Source organism: Lepisma saccharinum, chromosome 3 (genome assembly GCF_977018435.1).
Source record: "Lepisma saccharinum chromosome 3, izLepSacc3.1, whole genome shotgun sequence".
In the NCBI taxonomy this organism is placed as follows: domain Eukaryota; kingdom Metazoa; phylum Arthropoda; class Insecta; order Zygentoma; family Lepismatidae; genus Lepisma; species Lepisma saccharinum.
Genome location: NC_139231.1, coordinates 54,341,127 through 54,350,458, shown reverse-complemented (window position 1 = coordinate 54,350,458; position 9,332 = coordinate 54,341,127). Strand labels below are relative to the sequence as shown.

The following is a 9,332-nucleotide window of genomic DNA, read 5'->3' as shown; positions in this document are numbered from 1 at the left end:
AACCAATCGGCAGTTCCAGGAGAGGCATCAGCTGGTTCATCAGGAGTAGGAGTACAAATAGTTCGCGATGAGCCAAAAGTTCGTCCATTTGACGTCCTATCGGTACAGCCACAACCTAGCACTTCATCAAAAGTGTGTAAACAGGTGAGCCCTAAGGACATCTTGCCTTTGCCTGCAATGATAAGAGACAACAGTATCCGAAAAACATCGAGAAAGACAGGAGTGACAGCAGTTTTGACTTCTAGTCCTTACTTGACAGAGCTGAAGGTTCATAACTCTTCAGCTACAGGAAACAGCAAAGATTCATCATGTAAGAACAGGCCAGCGCGTAAACAATTGTTTGGGAGTCGAGCTCTAAGCAAGGGTAAGAACAAAAAACCAAAACTACCAGTAGGCCTAGATGATGAATCTTCTGATGAGAGTGACGAAGAAGAGTGCATGTTTTGTAGTGAGCCCTTTTCAAGATCGAAGCCAGGTGAGGGATGGATCACGTGCTCCAAGTGCAAGAAATGGGCTCATGAGGAATGCACAACATTTGATAATGAGATTGATGATGAAAACCATTACATTTGTGACAATTGTAACACATAATTAATTGTAATGTTTCATAATTGGTGTATTTCACTTTGCCCCAATTACTTTTTCACTTTGCCCCATATATGGGGCAAAGTGAAATTTTTGCAGTGTTTATAAATATTGTATGTCTTTCCTAAAGTAAAGATGGCTACATCTCATTGTTTTTATTATATGTAGCCAACATATGTAGGTATTACACTGTGTATTTAGATTTGTTATTTCTGTAATTACATGCGTTTCAAATATTATTATTTGTTAGCTATTTAACTTTGCCCCACCTTCCCCTATATATATAGGATATATATATATATATATATATATATATATATATATATATATGTGTGTGTGTGTGTGTGTGTCCAATCAAGTGTCGTAATAATAATAATTAGGATAATTATATTTAATTAAATTAATATATTAATTAATTAAATATGTACATTAATTAATATTGTATTGTTATTATTTCATGAATAGGTAAAAAATAGTAAAAGAATAGAAATATAGCAGCAAGTATTCATTATCTAGCGTACGTGTAGTTAAGATCGCCAAGATTTGCACAAAAAACAACTGCCCTGGCAACGAATTTAATGTCGGATAGAAAAAGAATTGAATATTTATTGAATAACAAAAAAAGGAGTTAGATCCAATTAACGAAAAGTAAAGTTCCTGATTAATATTTTATGGATATTATCATTAGTAGTGCATAAAACTTTGGAATCCTTCAAAGCCGTATGAGCCAAATTCCTTGCCTTCCAATAAGTTCAGCGGAGAAAACCATCGAGTATACAAATAACTCCCGGATTCCATTCGTGAATAACAAAGCAACGATAGATGTTATGCAAAATTTTATTTCACAGTTGGAAAGAACAAGGATTACCATTTTGTTTCCCATATGTACCGAGACAACTCCAAGAACGCCCCTACTTTTTTGAGGAAGACGGCACGCAGTTAATGTAACGTCTGACCGTTATGTATGGATGTTACGCAACTTCCTGCAACCGAAATCGAACGAACGTGGCAAATTGGCTGTGTGGTTCCAACAGGATGGTGCCACAGCACGCATATCGATGAACGTGCTACGTGAAATGTTTCCAGGGCGTCTGATCTCACTTCGAAGTCACCTTCCATGGCCAACTCGTTCCCCCGAGCTCGCACCCTGCGACTTCTTTCTGTGGGAGTACCTGCAGGCTAAAGTTTACCAAGGAAGGCCGAGGACAGCCAATGATCTGAAAGATGGTATCAGACAGGAAAGAGCGGCAATACCGACCAGACATGACTAGGAGGGTAATGCAGAACTTCAGGGCGAGACTTCAGAAATGCGTACACTGTGCAGATTGGCATTTGGACGATATCATTTTAAAACAAAGTCAACTATGTCACACAAAATGGTGACTTGTGGCAATTTTGACAAAAAATAATTGGAACATTTTGTTATTTGTAAATATGCAATAAAATGGTAAACCTTGTTCTTTCCAACTGTGCAATAAAGTTTTGCATAACATCTATCGTTGCTTTGTTATTCACAAATGAAATCCGGGAGATATTTCTGCCGCACCCTAACTTTTAATTGTTACGCTGTTCAAGCATGGTATTGGCATTGATGGAAATTGAGTATAACAAATGCTAAACAATTATATTTTGATAAATTACTTTTACTACTTGGTAAGTCTTTCGGGGGGAAGGGGTCTGGACCCCCTGGACCCCCACAAAAACGTCCTTGATACCTAGGTATAATGTGAAGCCATGAGAAATATTCTCTTTTAGAACAGCACACACGAATGTCCTGTTATTTAATGCAAAATATGCATAAATATTTTTCATTGTTTTTGCTTGAATTTAAGTTTTCAAAAAAAAAAACAAAAAAAAAAACAACAGATTTTAAAATCAGATAACAATTCTGAAACATATAAGGCTAAGCTCTGGACCTCATTCTGGGCTTAGCCGAACCCTGTGGCCGAGTGGTTAGCACATCGCGCTGCGACGCCAAGGGCCCCGGGTTCGAATCTCGCTGGGGCTTGGTTGTTTGTGAATGTCCATTCACCAATTTCATCATTTCATCACTCATCCCCATCTTCGCAAATTAGCCAAGAGGCACCAAACGCGAAGTAAAATAAACTAAATCAATCAATCAATCATTCTGGGCTTATTTGGATTTCACGGAACGGAAAATCAGGGGGGATCTTGAGCCACACCAACCAGGAATAATCATCTCCGACCCACTGGATATAGAAACTACAGTATATAGAGTTCCACTTCAGTTCCGTTCATTCTAATTTTAAAAGTCCCATACCTACGCATAAAAATATCTTTAAACAATTTATGACAGATGTGTACCACATCCAATGCCTTTTAGAAGCCATGCATTTGGTATTTTCTCAGACATCTATAGGGTGTTGTATTAAGAAAGAAAAAAAAATGAGTTCAGATGGTTCCCAATCAACTCGTAAGAAGTCTAACTTTGAAATATTTGTGAAAAATTTGACAAATCATTTATTTGTAATATAATTAGCTGTACCTAATGCCGCTCTTCAAGTACTGAAAGTAATATCATTCGGTACATTTACAAAACCGAAATCCTTCAGCTCTCAGAAGTAGCAAGGAAAACAATACGCTCAAAAGTTTATTCTTTCTTTTCAATTTTTGGTGGACAATGTGAAGAGCCGGCCAAGGTTTATTTTCGTATGTAGTGGTATTAAATGCAGATACATGCGTGTGTTTTAGGATGACATGTCAATTTCTCGTTTATGTGAAAAGGTAAACTTTAATGTAAGCAGAAGCATGTGAGCGTCACAGTTAAAGATTTTCGCATCTACAAAGAAAATCCAAAACACATTCCCACCTCGCCGGACTCCGTGGCGGAGGGGTTAGCATAGCGCGCTATGACGCCTGAGGTTCGAATCCTGGCCTGCCCATGGGTGTTATTTTTGAGTGTCCATCAATTTCATCATATCATCATCACTCATCCTCATCTTCGCGATTAGCCAAAATTGGCAGAAATGCGAAGTAAAATAAACCAAATCAATCAATCAAATATTCCCATCTCATTCAAAGACCTTGTAAATCCAATCCAAAATCTACCAATAGAACCTGCAGTGAGTCTCATTTATCTCGTGCATTCATCTGACTAATGTAATTTTCTTACATATTGACTTTAGAGTTTAACATAAAATGGCGTTGTGTTTGTGTTGCATTCGATATCACAATTAAATTTTAAGCAATTAATGTCCAAATATAAGTATACCTTATACATAGGTAAAAAATAGTCCCCCTCTGATAAAATCGCAAATTGCAAATTGCACCCTGTTTAAATGTCTAGGAAAGATTTCATTTCACCTAGGAATGATATCGCGATGCGATGAGTCGAGAATTGTCACAGCCTCATCTCGTCTCCTGTGTGGTGAGGTCCTTCTCGTTCTTGTTTGTGCTTATTTTTCTTTCGGTTTCCACTCTGAAGTTATGAAAACTTATTCCAAATTCACCTCATTCTCAGATAGGCTAATCGGCACTCTATTTTTTAAAAAATATATATCTTAATATATAGGTTTAAGTATAGTTTTCTCAACACCCTCTCACAAATTTATGAAAAATATGGGTGAGGTACAGGAGTGCATTGTAACCCCCCCCCCCCCCAAAGTTGGTCTGTCGTGTCTCGTCTCGTTCGTGTAAGTGTTCCGTTTCGGAAAATTCCATTATAAATATTCAAAAGAAAATGGGGTCAGTCATATACTCTTCTGATGAAGATTTGTATCTTATCTTCGAATCGACGCGACCACTGCTTTAGAAATGTGTACCCCCCCTTGCGCAAAGCAGCAATCGTCTGCAGCGTAATTGTCTGAGAGTCAATCTGATTCCATCGTTCCACACACATTTTAAACAATCTTCATCTCCTTAAAGAGGTTTCCAAGAACTTAGGTCAATGAACTAACTAGTAGCAAGCACAATGTAGTATAATAAGTTTACAATTAAATGTTTTGAATTTCTGTGGTAAGGACTATAATGCTTAAAATTTATAAACAATAATACATTTTTTTTTTTACGAATTGATAATAGGTAAATTTAACAGTAGCACCTTCCATCTGCTGTCAAATTACCAAAGGGGGGTACGGGGGGTACAACTCGATTTACGGATTTAGGGGGTACAGTACCCCCTTCAAAAATTTGCGGGGGTACAATGTACCCCTGTAAACCCCCGTTCCTGCACCACTGTTAAGGAGATATGGTCGTTTTTGTTTGTTAATGTCTGTAGAGGCAGCCATCTTGGATGTATGACGTCACACAGACCATACGCCACAATAGTTGGCATGAACAAAATATCACAGACAGTAATTTTTACCCTTTATATGCCAGAATGTCAAGTAAAGTGTAAAATAAAGCTTAGAATCCTTGCAGAAAAGGGCACGAAATAATTTGACTGCATATATCTCCATAACATTGCAAGTCATAAAAAGAACTGTAAGAATCAATTTTGTTCCTATTTCAATTCTGAACAAAAAATGTCTCTATAAACAATTATCAAAATCCACACTTAAAGGAGTTCTGATCAATTTTCTTTGTTAGTGCATGAAGCGTCAGCCATCTTAGAGTTATGACGTCACACAGGCCATATGCCACAATTGCAGGCAAAAACACTTGGTAGTACATAATTGTGTACCACACTAGCAACGCATCCCTGGTAGTCATACATATTCGCTTCAATCAAAAACCCATGGGGTTACAAATGCACCTGGACTATTATGGATGTTGAGGTGATTCAGATTTAAGCACATTCTTGAAACTTAGGACGTGACAGGAAATTCGGAGGACAATCGCTGTAGAAAGGAAGGAATAACTGCTAAAATTATCCATGCCCTCCTTGAGCTGAAAACAATGGAAGCATTTAAATGTCTCACACCTTGCTCTGTGGCAGTTAGAGGTGATTTATTGCAAACATATTAAAATTGGGAGTGCAAGGTCAAGAGAAAGGAGAAAAGACAAGACAAAGTGATTTTTATTCAAGAAAATAATAAACGGATAAAAATGTGCAAGCAAGTTATTGTCGATTTTTGTGTAAATGTTTCATATGAGAAATACGACAATAATTTTTACTTGTTTCCGGGCCCCCTTAGGCTTAGGGCCGCCAGCCTGTAGGTTACACCTCTAATTTGATGTATTCATTCAAATTATAAAGTTAAACTAGAATTTAAAGCCAGATAAAAACAAAATGTTTCATTTTTATTGTTCATAAAAATTAGCCATTTCTATCTATTTCTCTCATATTGTATTTATTACATTTTTCGTGGACACGAGGCTCCTTCAAACGCGAGGTCCTGGACAGTCGTCCACTTTGCCCACCCCTTGCTGTGCCACTGCCCATAGACCCAGACCACCAGCAGCCTCTGATTGGAGGTACATGAAGAGGAAAATAAGCAGCTCATGCAGAAGCAGCAGCAGAAGATACAAGCAGAGCTGAAGAAGCAATTAGGTCTCATTGTAGACGAGCCAAGAAACGGGCGGAAGCAGGGTGTCCAACAACAGAAATACCATGAGTTGGCTCTTCCAGAATCCCAAGAAAGTGGTGAATGTAATGGAAATCAACCAAGACTTCCTGCTGTGCCATGCTATGATCCTACAGGTACTACCTTGAGATTGGACTTACATGTCCAGAATTTGAGATGTGCTGGGGGAGAGAGAGTGTATGACATATCAAAAGAGAGACAGGGAATAGAAGAAAGAAACAAATAGTTATGAGATATACTGAGAGACTGAGAAAGGCAGACTCAAAGAAAAGGGAAAAGATGGAACCTAAAGAAAATAAAGGGATAAAGGTCGAGGAGAGAGAAATAAAGAGGAACAGCAAAAAAGGGGATAGATTGGGATAAAAGAGAGTAGGAGAAATAGGAGAACATAACAAGAGACAGGAAAAAGAATAGGGAGATAGAGAAAGAGAACGTCTGGTAAATCTAGCTCTTATTTACATTAAGATTATTTTAAATCACTTTCTCTTCTCTAGATTAATTAAGATAAAGATAAATGATGAATCTATGTAATAAATGATGGGACAAACATCCCTCCATACTTTACTGAGGATTGTAATGTAGACCCCTGCTGTGACATGCTAACTACTCAATCATAGAAGTTGGCGAATTGCAGATTGTAACTACATTTTGTGTCATCTCTTTGCATATCTGCAATAGACAGAAACATACACATAATTGTGTTCCTATTTGGATTTCCCTTTACAAAGTTCATTAATTTCACTGGACAACAATGGATGTGGTTCCTAAATGAATGTAACGTCTTTTACCTAAATTCGGTATGCTGATTTTAAAATTACCAATAAAAATCTCTCATTGGTTCTGGTTTCTGAGATACCACGTTCGGTTAGGTTAGTTCATCTTATACCTAAAACTAACTAGGAAAATTTTTATATTGAGAACTAACTTCGAATTTTGTTTCAGGTTAAGCTCCTATCACACGGAACTGGATTTCTAGTAGGAGTGCCCTAGTTGGCACTGAACTAACTTTCTAGGTAGCAATCAAGGCCACCTGGCTGACTGCTTGACTGGTTTGGAGGAATAGGACATGTTCTAATTGCTACTTGCTTTCCTCGACTGGATTCTGTGGAACAGCCAATCAGAGCAAAGTTTGGGCCATGTGAAGATAATCTGTGAGTTTGCAAAGGAGCGTTTTTTTCTGTGGTTTCCGAGTGTTACTCCAGCAATGTATAACATATACAGCATGAAAGGCACGTTGAGTTTACATCATCTATGCTGAGTGCATGGTGTTTACATTTGAAACAACTAAAATATTCTTCCATTTGTGTACAGTAAACGTTGTAAAGTATGCATTTAAGCAGCGCCATTGTTTTGTACTTTATATTTACAGCATTTACACATTTTTGAAATTTTAAATCTGGGAACGCCGGGCGTACAGGCGTACTATAACGCTACGCCACTGGCAGTAGCGAAGCGTAGTCTTACGAAGGAGGCAAGCAATGTTTCAGTACAACAAAACATGTAGTACAACGACATGCCGAGGGGAAAGATTCAAGGTTTATAGCCTCATTTACCCAGTCGCTGGATTTGTCAAAATATCGTAATAAAGTGACTGTACTAAAAATAAACCATATGATCCGCAAACGTCACATTTACTTTTTTAAAAAAATCCAGGTAACGTTATTCATATGATATTAAACGTTTTGCATATGCGAACTTTCCGCATACAACTAAAGGGAGACGGAATTTCTTACTTACTTATTAGTACCTTTATTTGTTCATTATTATTTAATATGGTCAAACGGTGACCAAACCGATTTAGATAAAAAAAAATGGGAATCATTTGTTTATTTTACGCTGCATGATGTAATTTAGTATTTTTGGGCATCCTAAAAACCGCATTGGAGTAACTTAAACACTAAATAAAAAGTTAAACACAAACAATAAAAAATTCATTTCAAAGCAAAGAAACACATGCATAGACGATGTACTCACCACAATAAATTTCAAACTCTTGGTCCATTGGATGCCACCCTTAGTGACGATATTCATACTCCATTCTTCTTTTCTTCTCTAGAAAACGTTTAAGCACACAATCGTATAATTTAATTTCATCCATTTTGAGTTCCTTTAATAGTTCCTTCTCAATGGACAAATGAGCAAGGGCTGACAACCTTTCCTGACCCATGCTGTTCCTGGCGAATGTCTTGATACGTTTCAGCGTTGAAAACGATCTTTCAACTGACGCTGTTGTGGCTGGTATAGTCAGTACTAGCAGACACAGTTTGTGGAGTTCGGGCATCACTTGTTGTAATTCGTTGTTTACAATGTACTTCAAGATGTCCTTTACACTCTTATTGCGGAAACAATTCCGAGAATAGGCAATACTGAGCTCGGTGTGCAACAAGGTTTTGTCAAAATGCTGGATGTACAGTTGCATAAGCGATGAGAAGGCAGTTTCTGGAAATGTAGCAGCATACATGCGAAATTTCCCGCTATCGAGCAATTCAACAAATCGTAGGGCCTCAAGGTTTTCAAAACGTGAAGACAGTTGGCTTATGATGTTGTCTATAACTTCACAATATATACGTTGGTACTGAGATTTTGTGTCGCCTACATTGTTCCTCTTCCTTCTCGGCTGTGGTACTCCTGCAATATCTATTGTCCTTGTATAAATTATGTCAAATTGTTCTCGTTTCTTGGTAATGTCACTTTTGACACTTTCAATTTCTTTGAGGCAAAATCCAATATCCATAGTTTTTGTTTGCAGCACATTAAATAAATATCCCGTCAAGGAAAATATTTCCCCAAACAAGAGAAGAAAAAAGTTGGTTTCGAAACTATCCAGGAATGCCAAGAAACCACCCGCAGAAGAAATTGTTTCACTGTCCCAGTCTTGTGCATTGCCAATAATGTCCTCAAACATTTCAATTATCTTCACTCTATTTTCGGACGTTTTTTGTACAAGCCGTTCACTGTAGTTCCACCTGGTCTGAACCACTTCAGGTAACCTTGCTTTAACTATATCGTCGAGAGCAGCATTTCTTTTTGTCGAATGCGAAAAGAAAGAAGCAAGGCCACTTAGCGTCGAGAAAAACACTTTGCATTCACTAATGTTGCTCACTGTTTGAGAAAGTACTAAATTTAGGCAATGTGCAAAACAGTGAACAAATATTGCACTAGGGAAAATCTGTCTGACTCGTGCTTGTGTCCCCGAGAGATCCCCTGCCATTACGGCTGCCCCGTCGTATGTTTGACACACCAATTTTGATTCCCAGCCTA

The 9,332-nt window shown here is 37.8% G+C and overlaps 1 long non-coding RNA gene across 1 annotated transcript; it reads left to right on the top strand.

Annotated features, from left to right (window-relative positions):
* The first annotated feature begins 1,075 nt into the window (after positions 1–1,075).
* LOC145985047 (uncharacterized) lies at positions 1,076–7,982 on the top strand. Its single transcript, XR_014441390.1, has 2 exons — positions 1,076–6,187; positions 7,014–7,982. It is a non-coding gene; the product is annotated as an uncharacterized LOC145985047 (long non-coding RNA).
* Positions 7,983–9,332: the final 1,350 nt, after the last annotated feature.